This window comes from Chiloscyllium plagiosum, unplaced genomic scaffold, assembly GCF_037043375.1.
Source record: "Chiloscyllium plagiosum isolate Xiang-an unplaced genomic scaffold, Cpla_swu_hap1 HiC_scaffold_18, whole genome shotgun sequence".
NCBI classification, from domain to species: Eukaryota; Metazoa; Chordata; class Chondrichthyes; order Orectolobiformes; family Hemiscylliidae; genus Chiloscyllium; species Chiloscyllium plagiosum.
Window position 1 is genome coordinate 39,958,055 of NW_028270156.1, and position 26,417 is coordinate 39,984,471.

Here is a 26,417-nt window from a genome sequence, read left to right on the forward strand (position 1 = left end):
GGTGCAAGTGTGACTTGAACCCAGGCTTCCTGGGCCAGGGATAGAGACACTACCACTGCACTGCAAGAGGGCCATGAAAGCAATCTCTACTCCAATTTCCAAAGGTAAGATACATATGGCATCCTTTTACTATTTGTTCAAAGCACAGATGATCAATGCTGCAGACACATATTTTACAAAATGGCGACATACAGGACATGGACTGCAAAATACTAATGAATACCAGTTTAAAAAATGGATATGACTTTTCTCGTAATATGATGAAATGCTCAATCGGAGTCCTGTGCATGCATCCTTAGCATGGAAGTATTTTTGAAAAACTTTACATAATGTTAAACTTAATTTCTTTCCATAATTAAGAATCAAAGTAATTGATGAATTTTACGCACAATGCTTTATGGATGTCGATTGCACTTCTAGAAAAATCTGAAGTGCAAATTCAAAATAGCTTTCAAAACAGAAGTGGATAAATATTTTCTTTATTTGTTTGTGGCATGTATTTGTACCTAGCTTTATTGTTCATCCTTAATTGTACTGGAAGTGAGTTGCTTACTAGGCTATTTTAGGTAACAGTAAAGAGTCAACCACATTATAATGTGGGTCTTGAGTTATATGGTTGCCACTGGGCTAGTTTTTAATTCCAGACTTTTTATAGAATTCAAATTTGCCACTGTCTGCCAAAGTTGAATTCAAACTCATGCCTAACATTAAAATAAAAGCAAAATACTGCACATGCTGGGAATCTGAAATAATAACAAAGTGATGGAGAAACTCAGCTGGTCTGGCAGCATCTGTGTGCAGAGAAACAGAATTAACATTTCAAGTCTAATATGACTCTTGTTCAAGACTGAAGAGGGGGCATATAAGATTCAAAATAGCAACTCTATTTTTTGTTCATAGATGGCTAGACCTAATGAATTTCTCCAGCACTTTGTGTTTTGATTTCCCAGGACATTGTAATCTGGAGTTATGGATTACGAGGCCAAAGACATTACCACTCGGCCCCGACCATATCATGAGGAAAAGGCACAGGTGAAACTAAGAGTCACACACAGATTCTGAGAAACTTTTATTCACAACCTCCAAAAGACTTTAAACAGAAGTCACTCAAAACTCTGCTGTCTTATAGCCTATCCTGCAACAAGGCCCACTCACCTATTATTTATTTCCTCACTGACGTACATTGCTTCCTCGAATGGAGGAGGTGAAGGAGGAGAAAGTTCAGGAGGGGGAGAAAGCAGGAGGTGGAGGAACAACAGCAGTAGATGGAGGAGTAACGGCCACAAGCAGAGATCTAAAGGCAGGCAGATATGAAGAAAGGTGGAGATATGAGCAGAGGCAGAGTCATGGAAGAAGCAGAGCCATGCCAGAGCAAAACAATGTGAGGAGGCAGTCAATGACAGGTGGAGAAACGGCAGCAGAAAGGGATGAGGAAGATAATATAAATAGGTTAGAATCTGTTTACAAGGTTTTAGTACGAGATTAGCCGATGCATTTATGTATTGTTGCACATGGTGACTGCATTTACCAAAATTTGTTATCAGGCAATTGTCTCAGAAAATGGCGCAATGTAAAACCAAATGAACTAAACCTGCACACAGCAATGGTTGCTTATTCAACAGCCATCAAAACTAACTTCACTTTGGTGCAAATGTTCGATTAAAGTACTGAAATCTGAAATTATTACAAACAAATGCAATTCCTGCTGGAAACATGATCCTAAATTGCCAACTGCTTCAGCTTCTAACCAGAATGCAATATGATATATTTAATTTTTCACACAATTTTCAGAAACACTTTTTAAATGATCCTTTGCTACAATAATGAAAGGCTGAATCCACTGCATCAACTATAAAAACAGGAAACAGACTGTGCAGTCATGCAGTGCTACATCAAAGGGCTGAGTATAGCTCACAAAAAGATGAAGTTCTGAAAAAAGGGCAGAATTTAATTCAACGGGTCACAAAAGTTTATGCAATTTTGACGTCAATACCATACACAAAGCAGCTTGTCTGGATATGGCACAAAGGTCATTCCACACCCTCATCTCTCATTTCCACTGTTCCAATTTCTTAAAGAATTAAATTAATTCAGCTTTGGGTATTCTGTGCAATACATGATAAACACAATGGAGGAAGCAAAATGCTTCTCCCAAGAAAATTTTTAAATGTTCAGTCTTGTAAAACTATTCTGGTTTACAGTAACAAAACTTTAAATATTCTACTATCAGGATATTCAGTGGAAGACTGAGCCCTTTTTCTTGCACATGACCTCAGTACAAATTGCACCAGGTAACAAACAACTGCAAATGTTTTTCTGAAATTTGTTAAGAAACAGAAAATGAGGATAGCCATAGAACTCATTTGATACTGTTCTGTTCTTTTTGAGGCATACAGGAAATGCTACTGACTTGTACATTCATAAAGTAAAGCTATACCATTAAGGCATTCAGGGCAAAAAATATCAGTACTATAGTCACTCTTGTGGTAGCATTCTGGAATTTCTATGCTCCAAGATCTGTGACTATTTCTCTCAGTTGCTCACAGCCTAACTGTTTCATGACTTTGAAATGTATAATTCCACACCACAAATGGAATTACAGTGGATCAGGCAGTGAAACAATATTTTAAAATCAGAGAATCAGCTAAACAGGGTGGCACTGAGGCTCAGTGGCTCACACTGCTTCACAGCACCAGGGACCCCGATTCGATTCCACCCTCAGGTGGAATCAGTCTTTGTGGAATTTGTCCCCAGGAGTTTGCATGGGTTTCCTCCGGTTTCCCTTCACAGTCCAAAGATGTGCAGGCTAGGTGGATTGGCTATGCTAAACTGTCCATAGTATCCACGGATGTGTAGACGAGGTGGATTAATCAAGGGAAATGCGGGTTGGTTTGGGTGGGCTGCTCTTCATAGGGTCACTGTGGACTCGGTAGGCCAAATGGCCTGCTTCCAGAATGTAGGATTCTACGATTCTATGAAAGGTCAGAGTTGAGACAAATTCAAGTATTCCAGCCATTCCAGTTCAGCGGAAACTTTTTCTTTCTAGAGTTCAGTCTTGTGGACCACATAGGTACTTATTTTCAATGGTTTTCTTTTAAATCTCAGCAAACAACTATTCAATCAATGGGCAAATACAGTCACACCAGTTCATTTAATTGAACAACCAGCATATACTTTAATATACATAGACAAAACTCATCAGGGAATCATACTTCTCAGGTTCTATAAGTATCACCTCATGAGTTGCTAGGGCCCATCGATTGCACTCTCCCTTCCAATTACTTTGTGTAGTGTTGATCTCTCAATTCTTTCACTGACCACATCCTCAGAACAAATCAGCACATAGGAACCACAAGTGGCAGATAAACAGAAATACAGTATAAGATGGAGGAGGTTTAAAAGTATGACAGCATGAATCTCAGAAGGACATGTGCTATGCGTATTTGCTTGTACAGAGCAATGGAACTGTTAAAGGAAGTGGGTGGGTGTAAAGAGTACCTTGACTTCGTTGGGACACATGCACAAAATAAACTTGTTAAAATTCAGATTTAGTAATAGACCATACAATTAATTATATAGTCTGAAAATGATAAAGAGAACATGTTAGCAAATCAGGAACATCTGGAATTTTTGTTTATTTGCTCCTGGGATGTTGTCATTGTTGGACTAGCCAGCCAGCAAGCCTTATTGTTCACATCTAGTTGCCCTCAAGAAGGTGCTAGTGAATTGCCTTTCTCAATGGCTTGCAGTCTTTGTGGTGTGGGGACACCCAGAGTGTAATTCGGAAAGAAAGTTCAGGATTTGGAATCTGCAACAATGGAGGAACAACTATATAGTTCCAAATGAGTAGAGTTTGTGTCTTGGAAAGTAACTTGTAGGTGATGGTATTCCCATGGTCTGCTGCGCTTGTTCTTTTAGGTGGTAGGGGTCGCAGGCTTGAAAGGTGTTGTTGAAGGAACTTAGTGAGTTACTGAAGTCCATATTTTAGATAGTACACACTGCGATCATTGTCTCAGTAGTGAGAGCAGTCAATTTTAAAAGTGGTAAATGGGGTTCATCAAGCAGGCTACTTATTCTAGATGATAACGAGATTCTTGAATATTGAAATGCATCAGTTCAGGAAAACAGAGGACTTGCGTCTTGTAATTTAGCAGAAAAGACCAGAGATGAACTATGGCAAACTTTTAAGACAATAGTTCAGGACCTGTAACAAACATATACCCCAGTTCAAAAATTGAATGTGTGAGTGTGAGTGATGCATTTTGGGAGGATTAATAGGGGAAGGATATACAGAATGAATGGTGGTTTCCTAAGGACAACGGCGGAACAAAGGGACCTTGGTGCCTAAGTCCATAGATTCCTGAGGTATCATAATAACAGGTAGGCAAAATGGTGAAGGCGACATATGCATGCTTACCTTCATTGCTCAGGACACAACACAGAGAAGCAACAGACTCTTGTTAAAACTTTATGAAACGCTGGTTTGGCCACAGATGAAATACTGTACAGTTCTATACAGTGTACAGTCACCACATTGTTGGAAGGACGTGACTACACTTGAGAGGGTGCATCGGAGATGCGTTAGGATGTTGCCTGGGATGAAAACTTTCAGTTGAGGAGAGACTGGATAGGCCGGGTTTGTTTTCCTTGGAAGAGGATGCGGAGGTGTGATCTGATTAAGGTATACAAAATTATGAGAAGCATAGACAGGATAGATCATGAGAATCTCTTCCCCAAAGCAGGTGTGTCTAAGACCAGAGGGCCAAAGTGTAAGGTGAGGAACAAGTCGTTCAGAGGAGATTTCAGAATTTTTTTTTGTCCAGAGAGTGGCAGAAATATGATCTGTGCTGCTAAGGGGATTGTGGACACAGGTACTCTTGTAACATTTAAGAAGCATCTGAAATGAGTACTTAAAATGCCAGGACATAGTAGGCCATGGGCTAAATGCAAGTAAATGGGATTAGCGTAGTTGGTATTTGGGTTGGCATAGACATGGTGGACTGAAGATCTGTTTCTTTGCTGAAAGACTCTATGACTCTAAAAAGGAAGATTCCTTCAAACAAAAAGGGAGAAACTAATCATGGTTAACTGAAGAAGTTAAGGATAGTATCAAAACTTTAAAATGAACATATGACGTGGCAAAGTATAGGAACTGGAAAGTTTTAAAAACCAGAAGATTATTGAAAATAATAGATAGAAAATAAACTTTGAGGGTAAATTACTAATATATAATAGTATATTAAGAGTTTCTTAAAATATATAAAATGGAAAAGAAAGTCCTCAGTGCTACAGCAGGCCCACAGAGAGGGGAGCCGGAAGGTAAGCGGAGACCAGTTTAAATTAACGTTTTTCTTTTCGCAGTCTGTGTTTCTTTTCAACTAGGAGCAGGAACCCGGAAGTCGCCAACAGAGGCTTCTGGGAAGGTAAGAAGTTTGAGTTGAGAAGGAACCCGAGACACTACACGTGTAGTGTTTCCCACCATCCCTCCTCCTCTAACCTAAAAAAAAGGACTCAGTTGGCTGAACAGGTAAGCTACTGAGTGTTCTTGTTTTGGAGACTAAGTGTAGAGTTATGGCAGCGCAGGCAGTGGAATGTTCCTCCTGCAGGATGTTTGAGGTAGGGGTGACCACCGATGCTCCTGCCGACTTCACCTGCAGCCAGCTCCAGCTCCTCACAGACCGTGTTAGGGAACTGGAGCTGGAGTTGGATGAATTGAGGATTATTCGAGAGGCTGAGAGGGTGATAGATAGAAGCTACAGGGATATAGTTACCCCAGAAAACAGAGGTAGCTGGGTAACAGTTAGAGGTGGGAAGGGGAGGAAGCACGCAGTGCAGGGATCCCCTGTGGTCGTTCCCCTCAACAATAAGTATACCGCTTTGGATACTGTTGGGGGGGACGGCCTAGCAGGGGTAAGCTGCAGTGACCGGGTCTCTGGCACGAGGTCCGGCTCTGAGGCTCAGAAGGGAAAGGGGGAGAGGAGGAGAGCGCTAGTTATAGGAGACTCTATAGTTAGAGGGACAGACAGGCGGTTCTGTGGACATGGGCGAGACTCTCGGATGGTTTGTTGCCTCCCGGGTGCCAGGGTTCGAGACGTCTCGGACCATGTCTTCAGAATCCTTAAGGGGGAGGGTGTGCAGCCAGAAGTGCACATTGGCACCAACGACATAGGTAGGAAGAGGGGTGGGGAGGTCATTCAGGAGCTCAGGGAGTTAGGCTGGAAGCTAAAAGCTAGGACGGACAGAGTTGTCATCTCTGGGTTGTTGCCGGTGCCACTTGACAGTGAGGCAAGGAATAGGAAGAGAGTGCAGTTGAATATGTGGCTGCAAGGATGGTGTAGGAGGGAGGGCTTCAGGTATTTGGACAATTGGACTGCATTCTGGGGAAGGTGGGACCTGTACAAACAGGACGGGTTGCACCTGAACCAGAAGGGCACCAATATTCTGGGAGGTAGGTTTGCTAGCACTCTTCAGGAGGGTTTAAACTAATTTGGCAGGGGGATGGGATCCGGACTTGTAGTCCAGCAAGTAGGTTAGTTGTTTTTCAGGATGTCCATGAATGTAGGGAGGCTGTGGAGAAGGTAGCACTGATAGGGATGGGCTCAAGTATGTATACTTCAACACAAGGAGTATCAGAAATAAGGTGGGTGAACTTCAGGCGTGGATCGGTACTTAGGACTACGATGTTGTGGCCATCACGGAAATGTGGATAGAAGAGGGACAGGAACGGTTGTTGGAGGTTCCTGGTTACAGATGTTTCAGTAAGATTATGGGGGGGGGGGGGGGTGGTAAAAAAGGAGGGGGGTGGCGTTGCTCATTAGAAATGTTATATCAGCTGCAGAAAGGCAGTTCGAGCAGGATCTGCCTTTGGAGGTAGTATGGGCTGAAGTCAGAAATAGGAAAAGAGCAGTCACCTTGTTGGGCGTTCACTATAGGCCACCCAATAGCAGCAGAGATGTGGAGAAACAGATTGGAAAACAGATTTTGGAAAGGTGCAGAAGCCACAGGGTAGTAGTCATGGGCGATTTCAACTTCCCAAATATTGATTGGAAGCTCTTTCGATCAAGTAGATTGGACGGGGCGGTGTTTGTGCAGTGTGTCCAGGAAGCATTTCTAATTCAGCATGTAGATTGTCTGACCAGAGGGGAGGCCATATTGGATTTGGTACTTGGTAACGAACCGGGACAAGTGATGGGCATGTTAGTGGGTGAGCATTTTGGTGATGGTGACCACAATTCTGTGACTTTCACCTTGGTTATGGAGAGAGATAGGTGCGTGCAACAGGGCAGGTTTTACAATTGCGGGAAGGGTAAATACGATGCTGCAAGACAGGATCTGAGGAGCATAAATTGGGAGCATAGGCTGTCAGGGAAGGATGTCGTTAAAATGTGGAACTTTTTCAAGTAACAGATATGACGTGTCCTTGATATGTATGTACCTGTCAGGCAGGAAAGAGATAGTCGTGTGAGGGAACCTTGGTTGACGAGGGAGGTTGAATGTCTTGTAAAGAGGAAGAAGGGGGCTTACATAAGGTTGAGGAAACAAGGTTCAGACAGAGCGTTGGAGGGATACAGGATAGCCAGGAGGGAGCTGAAGAAAGGGATTAGGAGGGCCAAGAGAGGGCATGAAAAATCTTTGGCGGGTAGGATCAAGGATAACCGCAAGGCCTTTTATGCGTATGTGAGAAATATGAGAATGACAAGAACGAGGGTAGGTCCGATCAAGGACAGTAGTGGGAGACTGTGTATTGATAGGAGAGGTCTTGAATGAGTACTTTTCTTCAGTATTTACAAATGAGAGGGACCGTATTGTTGAAGAGGAGAGTATGAAACGGACTGGTAAGCTAGAGGAGATACTTGTTAGGAAGGAAGATGTGTTGGGCATTTTGAAAAACTTGAGGATAGACAAGTCCCCCGGGCCTGACGGGATATATCCTAGGATTATGTGGGAAGCAAGAGAGGAAATTGCAGAACCGTTGGCAATGATCTTTTCGTCTTCACTGTCAATGGGGGTGGTGCCCAGGGACTGGAGAGTGGCGAATGTTATGCCCCTGTTCAACAAAGGGAATAGGGATAATCCTGGGAATTACAGGCCAATTAGTCTTACTTCGGTGGTAGGCAAAGTAATGGAAAGGGGACTTAGGGATAGGATTTATGAATATCTGGAAAAACACTGCTTGATTAGGGACAGCCAGCACGGATTTATGAGGGGTAGGTCTTGCCTTACAAGTCTTATTGAATTCTTTAAGGAGGTGACCAAGCATGTGGATGAGGGTAGAGCAGTGGATGTAGTGTACATGGATTTTAGTAAGGCATTTGATAAGGTTCCCTGTGGTAGGCTTATGCGGAAAGTCAGGAGGCATGAGATAGTGGGAAGTTTGGCCAGTTGGATAGAGAACTGGCTAACCGGTCGAAGTCAGAGAGTGGTGGTAGATGGTAAATATTCAGCCTGGAGCCCAGTTACAAGTGGAGTTCCGCAGGGATCAGTTCTGGGTCCTCTGCTGTTTGTAAGTTTTGTTAATGACTTGGAAGAGGGAGTCGAAGGGTGGGTCAGTAAATTTGCGAGGATTGGTGGAGTTGTGGATAGTGAGGAGGGCTGTTGTCGGCTGCAAAGGGACTTAGATATGATGCAGAGCTGGGCTGAGGAGTGGCAGATGGAGTTCAACCCTGTCAAGTGTGAGGTTGTCCATTTTGGAAGGACAAATAAGAATGCTGAATACAGGGTTAACAGTAGGGTTCTTAGTAAGGTGGAGGAGCAGAGGGATCTTGGGGTCTATGTTCATAGCTCTTTGAAAGTTGCCACTCAGGTGGATAGAGCTTGTCAGAAGGCCTATGGTGTATTAGCGTTCATTAACAGAGGGATTGAATTCAAGAGTCGTGAGGTGATGTTGCAGCTGTACAGGACCTTAGTAAGGCCACATTTGGAGTACTGTGTGCAGTTCTGGTCGCCTCACTTTAGGAAAGATGTGGAAGCTTTGGAGAGAGTGCAGAGGAGATTTACCAGGATGTTGCCTGGAATGGAGAATAGGTCGTACGAGGATAGGTTGAGCGTGCTAGGCCTTTTCTCATTGGAACGGAGAAAGATGAGGGGTGACTTGATAGAGGTTTATAAGATGATCAGGGGAATAGATAGAGTAGACAGTCAGAGACTTTTTCCCCGGGTACAACAGAGTGTTACAAGGGGACATAAATTTAAGGTGAAGAGTGGAAGGTATAGGGGAGATGTCAGGGGTAGGTTCTTAACCCAGAGAGTGGTGGGGGCATTGAATGCGCTGCCTGTGGGAGTGGCAGAGTCAGAATCATTGGTGACCTTTAAGTGGCAATTGGATAGATACATGGATAGGTGCTTAAGCTAGGACAAATGTTCGGCACAACATCGTGGGCCGAAGGGCCTGTTCTGTGCTGTATTGTTCTATGTTCTATGTTCTAAAGGAAAAAATTAACAGTTTTTTCAAGACAAAGGGTGGGGAAATAACAACAGGGAACTAAGAAATGGAAAAGTAGTTAAATAAATATTTTCTGTTAGTCTTCATGATAGATAGCATTCCAAAAATACTAAATAATCAAGGGGGGAAATGGGAAAAGGATGAATCAAATACAATACCGAACACTCGAGAAAAAGCACAACAAAAACTAATGGTGCTAAAGGATGACAAGTCCCCTCAATCTGACAAGTTGCCTTTTAGGATAAAAAAGGTAGTGGCAACGGAGATATCGGATGCACTGATAGTAAACTTAATGTTCAAAAAGAAATAAAAAACAGTTAACTTTATTACATTAACATTTGTTATTGGAAATATATGTGTCCTAAAGAGTGTAACAGCACAGCATATCAAATATATATTGAAATCAAGCAGTCAATACAACTTTATGAAGGAGTAATCATGCCTGACAAACTTGATCGCAATAGTTTTTTTAACAGGAACAAGTAGCATGGATAAAGGAGAACCAATAGATGAAATCTATTTAGATTTTCAAATGGCATTCAATTGGACACCACATGCGAGGATATTTAATAAGCTAACAGCCATTTTGCTGGGAGTAGTGCATGAGCATGACGAGAGAATTGGCAACTACAGTCAGTTCTGCTATAACACACATTTCTTCAATCCGAATTGGCGATAACGGGATTGAAGAATTTAGACTATGATTTGTAGAATGCTAACTTTCCTTACCTGTATAGGTTATAATGAGATTTCGACCCCATTAGTTTAAATGGTGCTGTTATTATGCCATTTTCTTATAACAATGAATTGCACGGGTCGCTTTATATCAGAATAGACTGTACTGGAAAACTATGTTGGGATAAGGAGGGCATTTTCAGGATGCTGATGAGTAGCCAGCAGAATGTCACAGACATCTGTGCTGGGGCCACAATTAGTTACAATATATTTCAACAACTTGGAACGGAGAAGTGAACGTACAAGCGCCATGTTTGCAGATGACACAAAAACAGGTGGGAAGGTGAGTGGTAAGGATGACACAGCGGATATAAACAGGTTAAGTGAGTGGGCAAAAACTTGGCAGATGGAACATAATATGGGAAAATGTGAGGTTATGTACTTTGTCAGGAAGAACGGAGGAGGTGAATATTATTTAATTAAAGAAAAAGACTGCAGAAAGCTGCAGCACAGAAGGATTGGGGGGGGGGGGGGGGGGGGGGGGGTCCTCATCCATAAATCATTTGAAACTAATATTCAAGCTCAGCAGGTAATAGGGAAGGGAAATGGAATGCTGGTCTTTATTTCAAAGGGAATGAAGTCAAAAATAGGAAGTCTTGCTAAAAATATACAAAGTATGAGTTAAACCACACGAACAGTAATGTGAAGAATTTTGGTCTCCTTATCGATACAAAGATATACTGGTGTTGGACACAGTCCAGAGGAGGTTCACTCATGTGAATGGAGGTATTTTTGAGTAGATTGGGCTTGTACTCACTGGAGCTTTGAGGAATGAGAAGCAACATTACTGAAACACATTAGGTTCTTAGGGGGATTGACATAGTAGATGCAGAGGTGTTTTTTCCTTTGTGGGAGGAGAAGGCATAATGTCAGAGTAAGAGGTCACCCAATTAAGACAGAGATGAGGAAGAATTTCTTCTCTTGGAGGGTAGTGACTCAATGGAATTCTTTACTGCAGACGACTGTAGAGGCTGCATTGTCAAATATGTTCAAGGCTAAGAAAGACAGATATATAATCAGTAAGGGCTTAAATGGTTATGCAGACAAGTCAGGAAAGTTGAGTTGAGGATTATCAGATTAATCGTGATCTCACTAAAAGGCGAAGCAGAGTTGATGGCCAAATAGTCTACTTGTGTCTCTACATCTCTTGGTCTTCAGCACTACAGGAATTCTTCAGCCATATATACATCTATCAATCTTCAGCTGCGTCATCAATAATTTTTCTTGATTGCATATTGTTCACTATCATTTCTAACTTCAGATTTGAAGAAGTCCCTGCCTACCTCTACCAAGGCAACGACAGCATTCAGGTTTAAACTACCAGGACAAATAACATGTGTACCATATAACAGCCAGGCAACATACATCTCCGCAAAGCCAATCTAACCTTCAAGGCATTCCATCACTTAACTGCCCCACCATTAATCACTGACCAGAAATTTAACTGGACCAGACATATCAATACTATAACTACAAGAGCAGGTAAGAGATTGGGAATTCTGTGCTAAGCAACTGTTAGGTTCCCTTCATGAGATTCTTACATGCTTGATGCAACTGCAATACGCCAACTTCTGTGGAAGGCCATAATTTATTTCAGCAAGTACAAGCTTTTGGGAGGATCACGTAACACTCTTCGCGATGCTTACGGAGCATGTCAAGTGAAGATCCCTGAACAACGGAACCGTCCTTTCTTTATACACGGTTTCACAGCAGTCAGTCATGCATGCAAGACACTCCCCCATAGTCACATGCCACGCAAAAACAATGTAAAGTGATTAGATTTTTTCCAGAAACAATGTTTGATTAAACTGCAGCATTTACAGAGTATGGTTAGATTGTCACATCCAGCCTGCAAGATAGAGACACCCACCCCCTGGACATCCAATTTTTTACATGTCAGAACAAATTAACTCTTTAACATCTCATTCCCTCCTTTTATCATTCCATGATAACCAAGTAAATGGTGCTGAAAAAGGTGCTACCAGCTTATTCATAATAATCTGACAGCCAATGCTTAAGTTACTGACACACAACACAATGATTATAACAATAACAATTAATAGTCTAATCAGTTGATAGGATCCCCAGGATCCTCCCACGTAGAAAAAGGAAGTGTTCACCAGTAAATGTCTTAAATCCACAGTCCTTAGTGACCACTCCACCCCCTCCAAGTTGACTGGAAATGAGCCAAGTTATCAAAAATCTCCCTCAATAAAGTCCAACCTGAAAACAAAATCCAGTCTGGCAGGGGTCAGTTCTGTTGTGTACAGTGGATAGAAGTCCAGGCCTCTGGAGATGCAGGGATCAGTGTGGTTCTTGCAAGGTTGTAGGGATCCCATGCAATGAAGTGTGCTCCAAAGGCAGGGTGCATATTTGTGGGGTAAGGTGTAGCCATCAGCTTGCTTTTGGCCATCTTGACATTCGCCTTTGCAAATTCCAATCAGAGTGTCTGAGAATTTTCAGGATCAAATTGAACACCATTTAATGCATTCTTTGCTGCTTCTGCTCCCACTCTGCTGTCAAATGTAACAAAGCCAACTGGCTGTTTTGATGTTAGCTTGATCAGTGAACCTTTATATCCCTTAAATGGTTGGAAGAGAAGGTAAAGCTCATGTATTAATATCCATAGGAAAGCCACTGACAAAAAGCAGACAGATCTCCTCTTCACCGTTGTTAGCTTCGTCACTTTTCGTGCTCATGACTGGGGAGCTGATTGAATCCATTGTGTCTCCCTGCTCCAGGCAGACAGTGCTGGTGCTGGGAGAGAAGGAGGGGTCATCAGAATGGCCCAATATGTTCTGGCGTCAATTAGCTATCAGAAGCATTGAGCAAGGTTCTAGGAATGTGACTTGGCGCTGAGTGCACAATGGGTAACATTTCCAGGGGGCTGGGTAAATGGAGTGGGACTTGTATCAGGTTGTGGAGGGGCAGGTGATGGTACGAAGGTGTGCTTTACCTGTGAATGGAGAAACTTTAGAGACAATGTTAGCTGTTGAAAGTATCTTTGCATTTCCTTTCTTTGCCAAGGTAGGTATCAGTATAATGACAGTCAATAAGCATGAGTAACAAAGCATCAGGTATACACACTTGGTCAAGTGGAGTAATCCAGAGGCCTTTTGATGCAGACTGCGAACAGCCATGCATCTTCGATATCTGTTTTTCTGTGTCAGAGGTGCCCCCTCTAAACACTGCACAGTGACAATGTCTGGTATGCCCGTTGTTTTCAAGGAGGTGATCGATTTAGTACCTGCCGGTTCATAGAGGACACAATAGAATTGAGAGCTGTTTTTGAGTCTCTGGCATTGCCATTGCTGATATCCATATTGTCCATTACATGGGCAGCACATTTGATTATGGCCAATTGCTTGGGGAGGAAGATAGTTTTGAAGAGATTTCTGACATAGAACAAAGAACAAAGAAAATTTACAGCCCAGGAACAGGCCCTTCGGCCCTCCAAGCCTGAGCTGATCGAAATCTACTGTCTAAACCTGTTGCCCAATTCCACTGCATCTGCATCCATCTGCTCCCCATCTACTCATGCATCTGTCCAGATGCATTTCAAATGAATCTACCATCCTGCCTCTACTACCTCTGCTGGCAACACATTCCAGACACCCAGCACCCTGAATAGGTATCCCCGAGGTGGTGAGAAAACTGCGTTAAGACCACAACTAGTCATTGGTGTCATTATTGTGAAACATTATTGCAGACCAGACATGTCAGGAGGTACCCCCATTTTATTTCCACTTGATATCTGGCTTGGCGTTTGAACCCTGATTCCTTATTTTGCCTCTCCTTTCTCAATTTTCCCTTGTTTTTCTCTACTCATATCATAATCCTCACACTGACTCTTCATCCCCTCCCAAGACTTAGGGTTTCCATTGTGATCAGACACTCTAATCCCTTTTAGATGTGCATTATTCTCCCAGCTGGCCTCTTTAGTTTTATTTATTATTTCCTCAGCAGTCTTTTTCCACACAGATTTTAAAGTTTTCCATTTAGTTCCCATATTACATTTCCAAAGTTTCCACACCCACTTCAGGGTCCTGACCCTCAGGTGCAAGAGTTCACCTCTTGACAACCGATCTAAGGCAGGGTGATTGAGACAGTAACAGTAGTATGCAAGATAAAGGATAACTATCTTCCAGAGCCCCAAATCCCTCTCTTCGAGAGTTTTAACCTCCCCTTCCGGTAACATACAGTTCTGAGGACTCTAACCTCTAAATTCCAGGAGGAATTGAACATTCCTGGGATGAACTCATCCGCACTCAAGTGCGAAAGGTATCTCAGAGATTCCGTCACTACAGAGTTTTTGGGGATGAGGAGTCGACTGAGTGATAGGTTAGTGAGAGAGATCAAGGTAAATCTTACCTCGGCGGCCCATCCGTCTCATGTTACCATCACGCAGGCACTCACTTACTCAATCCGCCTAAAAGCTCAATTTATGTTGGAAACTCACCCTGGTCACCAAATGTTCGGCTCCCTTCTTGAGATTCTTACACACTTGATGCAACTGCAATATGCCAACTTCTGCGAAAAGCCACAATTTATTTAAGCAAGTATAATCTTTTGGACGATCATTTAACACTCTTGGTGATGCTTGCTGAGCGTGTCAAGCAAAGCTCCTTTATCAAGGGAACCATCCTCCCTTTACATAGGGTTTTACATCATAGTCAGTCATTCACACAAGACACAACCCGCTGACACTCCCCCATAGTCACATGACACCCAAAAACATTGTCAAGTGATTGGAATATTTCCAGAAATAATGTGCAATTAGGTTATTCCTTAAAACAGCATGTGATGAGGTTATTTCTCAAACTGCAGCATTTACAGAATATAATTAGATTGTCACATCCTGCCTGCAAGTCAGAAAAACACATCTCCCTGGGACATCCAATTTCTTACATGTCAGCAGAACAAATTAACCCTTCAACATCTCATATCGAATCTCTCAACCTTGCAAAGCCTGTTGACCATCAACCACGACAGAGATCAATTGTGTTTAAAAACAATTTTAAACTTCCAGCTGTTATTTCCAGGTTTCAGAATTCTGGATTTCAGACAAAGGTATACTGTAATCATTTTCAGTTAACTTCAATATCTTGCAGGTCACGTTTCTACCAGTTGTTCTAAATCAGATAGTTTGTTACAGCAAAACCCAACTGAAAATTTTGAAAATGTTCTCAAAGCACAGTTTGGGATATTGTTTTTACCCTGTCTACAAGACATCGAATAAACACATAAGCCAAGCAGAACGTATTACTCAAAGCACATTTTTAAAATACTCCAAACAAGCAGTACTTGTTCAGCAAACTCAGTAATTATGGAACTATGTTCTGTCATTGGTTTGCACTCAAGCTAAGAGCTAATGAATCAAACAATCTCTCACTATTTAGATAACACTTTTTCATTCCTCCTGCAAAAATGGGCAACTTCATATTTTCCAATATTATTCAGAAATAGCCAGTTCATTGCCCACTCACCAAACGTGTCCATATCCTTTGTTACTTCTTGCTCTCTTCACATCTTACTTTTCTACATATCTTTGTGTCATCAGTAAATTTAACAACCATAGTGTTGGTCCTTTCATCCAAGTTGTTTATATAAGTTGCAGCATTGAGGCCCCTGCACTGATCCTTGTGGCACACCACCTAAGTGTTTCATCTCGCCAACCAGAAAATGACCCATTTATGCTGTCACACTGCTCCCTGTTCACAAGCCAATTTCCCATCCATGCAAAAATGATCAAAACAGAACGAGCTTTCATTTTTCATAATAGCCTTTGAAATAGCTCGTTATCAAATGCCTTCTAATAATCTAAGTACAGTACGTCCACTGGATCTCCTTTATTGACATGACATGTTATTTCTTTATTAAACTCCAATCAATTGAGGTCTTGCACTTTGGGAAAAAGAATAGAAGCATGGATTACTTTCTAAACGGTGAGAAAATTCGTAAAGCCAAAGTACAGAGGGATCTGGGAGTGCTAGTTGAGGATTCTCTAAAGGTAAACATGCAGGTTGAGTCCGTGATTAAGAAAGCGAATGCAATGTTGTCAATTATCTCAAGAGGGTTAGAATATAAAAGCACTGGTGTGCTACTGAGACTTTGTAAAGCTCTGGTTAGGCCCCATTTGGAGTACTGTGTCCAGTTTTGGGCCCCACACCTCAGGAAGGACATACTGGAACTGGAGCGTGTCCAGCGGAGATTCACACGGATGATCCCTGGAATGGTCGGCTAACATATGAGGAACGGCTGAGGATCCTGTGATTGTATTCATTGGAGTTTAGAAGATTAAGGGGAGATCTAATAGAAACTTACAAGATAATACATGGCTTGGAGAGGGTGGACGCTAGGAAATTGTTTCCGTTAGGCGAGGAGACTAGGACCCGTGGACACAGCCTTAGAATTAGAGGGGGTAAATTCAGAACAGAAATGCGGAGACATTTCTTCAGCCAGAGAGTGGTGGGCCTGTGGAATTCATTGCCACAGAGTGCAGTGGAGGCTGGGACGCTAAATGTCTTCAAGGCAGAAATTGATAAATTCTTGATGTCACAAGGAATTAAGGGCTACGGGGAGAATGCGGGTAAGTGGAGTTGAAATGCCCATCAGCTATGATTGAATGGCGGAGTGGACTCGATGGGCCGAATGGCCTTCCTTCCGCTCCTTTGTCTTATGGTCTTTCACAAAACCATGTTAACTGTGCCTGATGTCTTGAATTTATTGAAATGCCCTGTTATGAGTGACATCCTAAATAATAGTTTCCAACATTTTCCCTGTGACAGATGTTAAACTAACCAGCCTAAAGTTCTGTGCTTTTGCGTCTCCTTCCCTTTCTGAATAAACTAGTCACACAAGTTACTTTCTAATCTAATAGAACCTTTTTGAATCCAGTGAACTTAAAAAAAAATTAAAGTCAAAGCATCAATTATCTCCCCAGCGACTTCTTTTAACACCCTAAAATCATCAGGACCCACTGACTTGTCGAGCCACAGGTCCAATAATTTGCAAAGTGCTACTTCCCTGGGTCATAGAATCATAGAGATATACAGCACAGATACAGACCCTTTGGTCCAACTCGTCCATGTTGACCGCATATCCTGAATTAATTTAGTCCCATTTGTCAGTATTTTGCCCATATCCCTCTAAACCCTTACTATTCAAATCCCCGTGCAGATGCCTTTTAAATGTTGTTATTGTACCAGCCTCCACCACTTCTTCTGGCAACTGATTTCATACACTCACCACTCTCTGCATGAAAAAACGGCGCCCAAGGTCCTTTTTAAACCTTTCCCCTCTCGCCCTAAACCTATGCCTCAGTTCTGGACTCACCCATCTCGTCTATTTACCCTATCCATGCTCATGATTTTATATACTTCTATCAGGTCACCTCTCATCCTCTGATGCCCCAGGGAAAATAGCCCCAGCCTCTTCAGCCTCTTTCTAGAGCTCAAACCCTCCTACCCTGGCAACATTCTTGTAAATCTTTTCTGAACACTTTCAAGTTTCGCAACCGCATTCCTATAGTAAGGAGACAAAAATTGAATGCAGTATTCCAAAAGTGGCTTAACTAATGTTCTGTACAGCCGCAACATGATCTCCTAACTCCTATACTCAATGCAATGATCAATAAAAGCAAGCATACCAAATGCCTTTTCACTATCCTGTCTACCTGTGACTCCATTTTCAAGGAACTATGAACCTGTACTCCAAGGTGTCTTTGTTCAGCAATACTCCCTAGGACCTGACCATAAATGGTAAAGTCCTGCCCTGACTTGCCTTTCGAAAAGGCAGCACTTCGCAATTATCTAAATGAAACTTCATTCTCCACTCTTCAGCCCACTGGCCCATCTGATCAAGGTCCCATTATACTTGGAGGTAACCTTCTTCACTGTCCACTACACCTCTAATTTTGGTGTCATCTGCAAACATACTAACTATACCTCCTGTGTTCACATCATTTATATAAATGACAAAAAGCAGTGGACCCAGCATCAATCCTTGTGGCACACCATTGATCACAGGCTCCAGTCTGAAAAGCAACCCTCCACCACCTCCCTCTGTTTTCTCCATTTAAGCCAGTTCTGCATCCAAGGCTAGTTCTCCCTGTAATCCATGCGATCTAACCTTACTAACCAGTCTATCATGAAGAACCTGTTGAATGCCTTATTGAAGTCCATATTGATCACATTCACCTCTGTGCTCTCATCAATCCTCTTTGTCACTTTTCAAAAAACTGTAGTTGCAATTTTCGTGAGCTTCTTCCAATTCTTTACTTACAGCTGTTTCCAAGATTTTAGCTGTATCCTCGAAAGTGAAGAATGACTAAAAATATTAGTTCCATCTATCTGCTATCTCCTTGCTTCCCAATATCAATTTGGTCAACTCATTTTCTCGGCAGCAATACTCACTTTGTAAACTCTTTTAAATAGCTGTAGAAACACTTATTATGTCATTAATCTAACTTCACCTTCCTTATTATTCTTTCAATATTTTTTCTAAATATTCTATCCTATATTCTAATTTGCTACACATCTTTTGCCATTATATCCTTATTTCTTAAGTTTGATCCTCTTCTTTACTATTTAGGTAGGTGTGGATAGTGAGTCATCGGACAATGTTTCTCCTTCGTTGCAATGCATTGATACAGTTAAATCTTAAACCTGAGATGTCCGACTAAATATTCACTGCAGTCTCTTTTCATTGACCTATCCCTTAACTGAAATAGTTCATTCAGTTCAGCTGGATCTGCTTTCATACTCTCAATTTAAGTTTAAAATATTAGTTTTACATCTACACTTTTCGTCCTCAAACTGTATGTAAATTCAACCATATCATGATCACTGCTACCAAGGAACATCTTCACTTTGAAGTCATTAATAAATCCTATTTCAATGGCCAATACCAAATCAGGGCGAGAACAGGCTGTGCTCAGAAACTGATCTGAAAACATGGTATGAATCCCTCATTTGGCCCATATCCTCCTAACCTTTCCTTTTCATGCACCTGTCCAAATGTCCTTTAATTGGTGAATTTGTACCTGCATCAACCACTTTCTCTGGCAGTTCATTCCACATGTGAACTACCCTCTATGTGAAGAATTTGCTCTTCCGGTCCCCTTTTAAGACTTTCTCCTCTCACCTTGAACCTATGCCCTCTAGTTTTGGACTCTCCTACCCTGGAAAAGGTTGACTATTCATCTTATCTGTGCCCATGATTTTATAAATCTCTATAAGATCATCCTTCAACCTCCTACGGTCCAATGAAAAATGTCCCAGACTATCCAGTCTCTCCTTATAACTCAAACTTTCCAGTCTTAGTGATATCCTTGTAAATCTTTTTTGCACCCTTTGGTATTTACTAATATCCTTCCTACAGCAGGGCAACCAAGACTACACATACTAGTCTAAAGGTGGCCTTACCAATGTCTTGTACAGCCGTAACATAACATCCCACCAAACTCTTGCAATCAATGTTCTGGCCGATGAAGGGAAACATGTCAAATGCCGTCTTCTTCACCCTGTCTACCTGTGACATTCAAGGAACTATGTACCTGCACTCCCAGATCTCTCTGTTCAGCAATACTCCATAGGACCCTACACCTGTGTAATTAACTGTCTAAGTTCTTCTCTGGTTTGTCTTACCAAAATGCAATCTCTCCTACTTACCCGAATCAAACTCTATCTGCCACTCCTTGGCCCACTGGCCTAGTCATCAAGATTTCATTGTATTCTTAGATAACCTTCTTAACTGCCCGCGTCTTTAATATCCCATTCTATATGTGGTTACTTTGAGATAGCCAGCATACAACTTCCACAAGAGACTTCTTGCCTTTATTATTTTTCATGTTGACCCAAGGGTTCTCATATCTTCGTTTTCTGAACTTACCATCCCTCTAAATGTGTTGACATCATCTTTAATCAAGAAAGCCACTTTCCATCTTTTCCTAGTTTCCTGTCCTTCCTAAATTTCACACCCCCTTCAACATTCACATCCCAATCAATGTCACCCTGTCATCATGTCTCTGCAATGGTTACACGATCAGATTTGTTTCTCTCAATTAGTACCATCAGTTCATCTGGTCTACCTGTAGTTGAATACAAATGCATCCAGATAGTGCCTCAAGTTGCATCCTAATATTTTTATAATACTACTCTTATCTACTGATTTATTCTTAGACTTATACTTTGTCACTTCCTGGTCTAGTCTGCTCATCATTTCATACTTTAATATTTCATCTGTTGCCTTACTTTGATTTAAGCATGAACCAGCCCCTGTAACTCCCGATAATCAGTTAAAACTTGCAGACAAGGAAGAATGAGAGAAGCAGCATTGTGATCAGGACAGTAACCATATAAGCAACAGGGTCCACTGAACTGCTTTCCCTGTTTCCCTTCAATCCATAACATCCATGTTTTCTTTCTCTGGTCTGCCTGTGTCTAAGGGCAAGTTTATAAGGGGATGAGGGTTTTAACTAGTCAATAATTCATAATTGTTAGTTACAGCTGGCATCTATTTACTTGTAATAAATAGCAATTCTTGTTGATTACAGAAACTGGATCCATGTTTTCTGTTAACCCCTGTCTACAAGACATGAAATTTGGGGAACTGTGTATACCTTTTAAAATCTTTAACTTTTGTACCAATCCTGGAAAATAGTTGGTCTTGATTTCTAGTGTACCATCCCGGTGAGACATGACAAATTACATAGCAAATTCAAGTTGCACGGGAATTCATAGCACAAGGTGAGTGAACATTCTTTTTCACTTCTGCTATATCAAAAAATCAAGACCAAAGTTTGAGTAGGCAAGTTCTCATTTAAACTTTGCATTTTATTTCATAATGGTTGTTAAACGTACGAGAGATGGTCAAAGCAAAGCTCACAAGGCCAGCTCAACGAAGAACAAATATAGTCAAACTCCCAGCTGTGAAATTTTTAATGTACATGAAAGGAAACAGAAGCATTAATGTTCAGCATTGTACTTAACCTGCTCATGCCTTGTAAAATTCCAGTTCATCCACAAAAATAAGCAAAGAAATCTCAGGTATTTTTACTTTCCTGAGGATCAAGTTATTTTTCAATTAAAAAAAGTTCAAGTCTTCCATTTTGAAAAAATGACATTCAAACAAGTCTGTCCCTCAAATAAAGGAATGCTTAATTTCCTAATCCTGAAAGGCTGCCACTCCAAATAAATTTGTTGCTGGAAAATGAGCTTGTTGCAGAACATTTCCAAAGTTCTTCGACTGCTCAATTCTAAAAGCCACATGATGTCCCCTGTTGGGATCAAGGTAAATTAATTTTAGATGTGGCTGCATCTCTAATAGAAAGTGATTTGAGAGTAGTGACGCTGATTCTACCTTTGGCCATGATTTGATATAACCTATGTAGCTGCATTCCATGGTCACTTTTTTATGTGGTCTCCACACACTCAAATTTTTCTGACCATTTTGAAGGTTCTCTGAAATGCTCATAGCCACAGAAACATGGGTCTGATGAGAATCTCTCAGTGGAGGTTTGCAACTGTTTTCCCTGGTTTACATTGCTTCAAAAGATCATTACTTTGAAAAATAAAAATCATAGGTGCTTTTTGCATGTTGCTTGTGGGCAGGTTTATTGTCTTTGTTGTCACTGTGCAGTCACAAAATTAATTAGCATATCGGTTTGAATTGACAATTCTCTAACAGGACATGGCCAAACAGGTGAAAGCTCTCAGAGGTAGCCTAGCTTCGGCTTCATATCCGGTAGTTTGAGGTTGTATGCACCTCTGTTAAAACAAGTGATCAGTGAATGTAAACTCCAAGTGTGTATGATGAGCAATGCAACCAACTTGGTTGTATTCAGCACACTGTAGTCTGTCTATGAAATCAGGAGGTTGAAAATCCCAAAACAATTTTCACAGATGTTTCCAATGGATTAATTTGCTGTCTACTGCGAAAAAAACCCATCCATCGTTTGACATTATTATGCACAGCTTCCTGGTGGATGGCTGCCAGGCAGATAAAGTGATGTCAGCAGTTTTAGTTGAAAGACCCTGGCCATGTGGATTTCTCCTTAAAAAAACACTGCAGGACATAAAGTTAAGTTTCTTATAAAGGTGATAATTTTTGCATCCTACTTGAAGAACGAAGTGCTTCATTGCTGAGAGTATCATTGGAAATTGCATGAGTAAATTCAACAACTTGGCAAATCATGGCAGTGTTGACTATTTCAAATCTACCACAAAGTCATAAGTTTCCTCCTTTTCGATTTCCCATAGGCATATCCTTATCCGTCAAAATAGGGTCTGTGCATATAAAAAAAACAGCTTTGCCAAATGACTGAAAAAGCACCAACTGCCATGACACCCAAGTCAGCCAAGAAACATGCATGTTAAATGCACAAACCTGTGCAGTTAACAGAATGCAAAAAGTTCTACATCTGGTTTCCCTTATAACTTGCATAACTGAAGAATGACAATCTCTTCCAATTTCCATTCTAGCGAGTGATTAAGCTGCCTTCCTTTATCACAAGCTATTGGATTCAAGACATCAGACAGATATTTTATAATAACTGAGATACTCTTGATATTCACCATTTCCAGAAAATAAAAACTTAGCTAGTTTCATTACACGTCTTTATTCCTTCCATATTGTTTATGCAAGCCACTTCAATTGCGTTGTCCACGTACATATAAACATTTTTCTTGTAAACACGTTTGTATGCGAAAGAAAGAAATCTTCAATTCCAGGTAATTTATTTCATTTCTTGCTCCTTCTGCCATGTCTTCAGCATACTATCTTCCTCCAATGTTGAGGTACCATCGGATGCACCCCATAAATAATCTTGAGGCATCACTAGTGATGGCAAGTGTTAGTCACCTATTCGTCTTCCTTGTTCAGACCATGGAGAATAGGAGTTGGGACATTTTGCTATGGTTGTACAGAGCTTTGGTGAGGCTAGTTTTAGAGTACTGTTTGAGTTCCGGTTGCCTTGCTATATGAAGGATATTATTAAATTGGAGAGGGTGCAGAAAAGATTTACAAGGATGTTACTGGGACTAGAGGGTTTGAGTTATAATGAGAGGTTGGACAGGCTGAGACATTTCTCATGGAGCATAGGAGGTTGAGGGGTTATAGAGGTTTATAAAATCATGAGGGGATTGGATAAGATGAATAGCAGAAGTCTTTTCCCTCGGGTAGAGGAGTTCAAAACCAGAGGGCATAATTTTAAGGTGAAAGGATAAAGATTTAAAAGGGAACTGAGGGGCAACGTTTTCACACAGAGAGTAGTTTGTATGTGAAATGAATTGCCAGAGGAAGTAGTAGATGCAGATACAGTTACAACATTTAAAGGACACTAAGACATGGACACAAATAAGAAAGGTTTAGATGGATACAGGCCAAATGCAAGCAGATGGGAGTTATTTAGTTTGGGAAAATTGGTCAGCATGGATGAGTTAGACCTAAGGGTCTTTTTCTGTGCTATATAACTCTATGACTCCATAACCAACTGTATTTCAGCTAAATTTACAGATGATTAAAAAGATAAATGGAAAAGCAAGCTGTGAAGAGGATACAAGGAGTCTGTGGAGATAGATTAAGAGAATGGGCAATATTTAGCAAATGGAGGATAATGTGAAAAACAATGTCCATTTTTCCTGAATTCAAAGGAAATCACGTAACTGGGACAAAGTATTTTGTTTGTGTCTCTCATCTGTTGTAAATTAAAGAAATTAAAGAAAGATAAAAACAGTAAAACAGAGAGAAAGGGGAAGTTATAGATGCAGGATGCATAACAAAAATTAAATCAATAAATGTGCAAACTCAATGTTTACAGAGAACCCTGTGAAATTTAAACATCAATAGTGCCTAGAATGGAGATCCCCAAACTAATCATTCCCTTCCACTCACCCTTCCTTCATGACAGACACGAGCAACCCAAGAGGAAGCCAAACAATATATTCTACCTCAGATTTGCAAAACCTCAGCCCCAATGCAGTGTGTTTTAACAACACATCCTCTATTCCAGTTACAATACCAAAGCCCAGGACCAATTCCACATATCCCTAAACTTGCATCCCTCCTCTAAATTCCAAGTATCTACTTTTAATGACCCACCCTTCCAGCATTGTTACTTCTAAAAAAAAAAGGAAGATGATTATTTGGCCTGTCAATGTAACAAGTTGGTAACAGACCTCAGTGGAGTTAAAACCATAAGTTTGAGGAGCAGAATTCGGCCATTTGCCCATCCAGTCTGCTCTGCCATTTGATCATGGCTCTGCTTCTCAAGCCAATTTGCCTACTTTCTCCCCATAACTTTTGATCCCTTACTAATCAAAAACCTATCTTTGTCTTAAACACACTCAATGACTTGGCCTCCACAGCCTTCTGCAGGAATGAGTTCCACAGATTCACCACTCCCTGGCTGAAGAAATTCCTCTTTATCCCAGTTCTAAAGGGTTCTCTCTCAACCCTGAGGCTGTGTCCTTAGGTCCTCGTCTCTCCTACGAGCAAAACAATCTTCTCCACATCCACTCTATCAAGGCCTCTCAGTATTCTGTATCAATCAGATCCCCCATCATCCTTTGAAACTCCATCGAGGGTTGACCCAGAATCCTCATATGATAAGCCTTTCATCCCCGGGATCATTCTTGTAAACTTCCTCTGGGCTCCCTCCAATGCCACATCATTACTCTGAAGATACAGGGCCCAAAACCACTCTCAATATTTCAAATGTGTGACCAGAGTATTTTACAACCTCATCAGTACATCCCTGCTCTTGCATTCTAACCCTCTTGACGTGAATCTGAACATTGCATTTGCCTTCCTGCCAACTGAATCAGCAATTAGCCTTAAAACAATCTTGAACTCAGTCCTTTTGTGCACAGACAAATTATTTGCAGCAGCACAGTAACATGGGCAGTGAAGATTGTGGCATTGGAATAAGTGGAGACTATGATCTCATCAGTGAACAACTAACTAGATGAATGATTGCAGATCATTTTTGTGCATTTTGTATACTGGAATCCTCAGAGACTGTGCTGTCTTATCGGTCTCTCCAAGTCTGGGGAAGAAGGATGGGTACAGTGGACAGAGTTCACAATCTGTTCAGTACAATCTGTTGATGACTCAGCTGATTGTATTCAAAACAAAATGGGATGGGGATGAGGTTGGCTCAAGGAGGGAATGAGGTCAAACCAAACAGCAGAAGTTTGGCATCCAGACTTGAGCCCTGTCACATTGGCAACTAAGCTACTTTTTGACCTTGAAATCACTGCTCAGGATTCTTAGCATTAACAGTCTTTCCAAGTTAACATAGATATCATAACTTATCACAAGATTGCCACAACCTCCTTTCCAGTTATCTGAAGACCACCCCCCCCCCGACCCAACGAATGTAAGTTTATGAGAAAGTAATAATAAGCAAAGTGCAGTGAAAAAGCAAGATACTGGGAACTCAATGCATAACTTTCAGAGAGCTACCAAAGGTAAGATGGAATGAATAGTCATTTGTGTTATAAAATTCCAAAACAAAAGTGGTGGAAGGGGTGCAAGGTAACATAAGTAAATGTATGCCTTCTCTCATATAATATGCAAGTATCATTAATGATACTAAGAAATCTTTTTTAAATTGTTTGTAGGTTCTGTATTTTTGTATTATTTCTTTATTTTCTAGAACTTTTTCTATAGCTCTGGACGGCAATTTCTATATTTTCTGACTTATGTTAAAATGAGCTACAAAAAAAATTGCAGCCAATTGCATTGGACCTGAGAAAGAAGGACAACAGCAGAAAATTGCAAACATTAAATCTCAACAAGTCTAATGGCAGAAGTAGAATACAGAAAACAAAGATAAACAGCTGGAGGGATAAAGAATATACAGAAATAAAATTACAAAAACATCGGGTAAAAGAATGAAAAGACACAGAAAAAATCTTATTAAAACTAACAGTCAGAGAGCAATAGTGAAAAATGAGGAAGCAAGATAATGTTCCAACAAAAAGTAAAGAGGAAAAAGTCAAACTGGAGATAGTGAGAAAATATAAGCAGTAAACAGAAATGTGAATAACATATTACAAAAACAAGCATGGGGAAAATGAAAAACGCCAATTAGTTGCAGTCATTTGAAAACAAAAGTTCAAGTATTTTTTTTGGAAACAAAGGACACGAGTTTAAATTGGTTGTGTTTGATCAAAATATTTTACATCTTTAGGAAGGACAGACACACACAGGCCCGAGTCTTGTTTGGTACGGACAG

General features: G+C 41.0%; 1 protein-coding gene across 2 annotated transcripts in view; it reads right to left on the reverse strand.

Moving 5' to 3' along the window:
- pde3b (phosphodiesterase 3B) overlaps nt 1-26,417 on the reverse strand; it is a 253,356-nt gene that overhangs the window by 75,587 nt on the left and 151,352 nt on the right. The window lies entirely within an intron of this gene.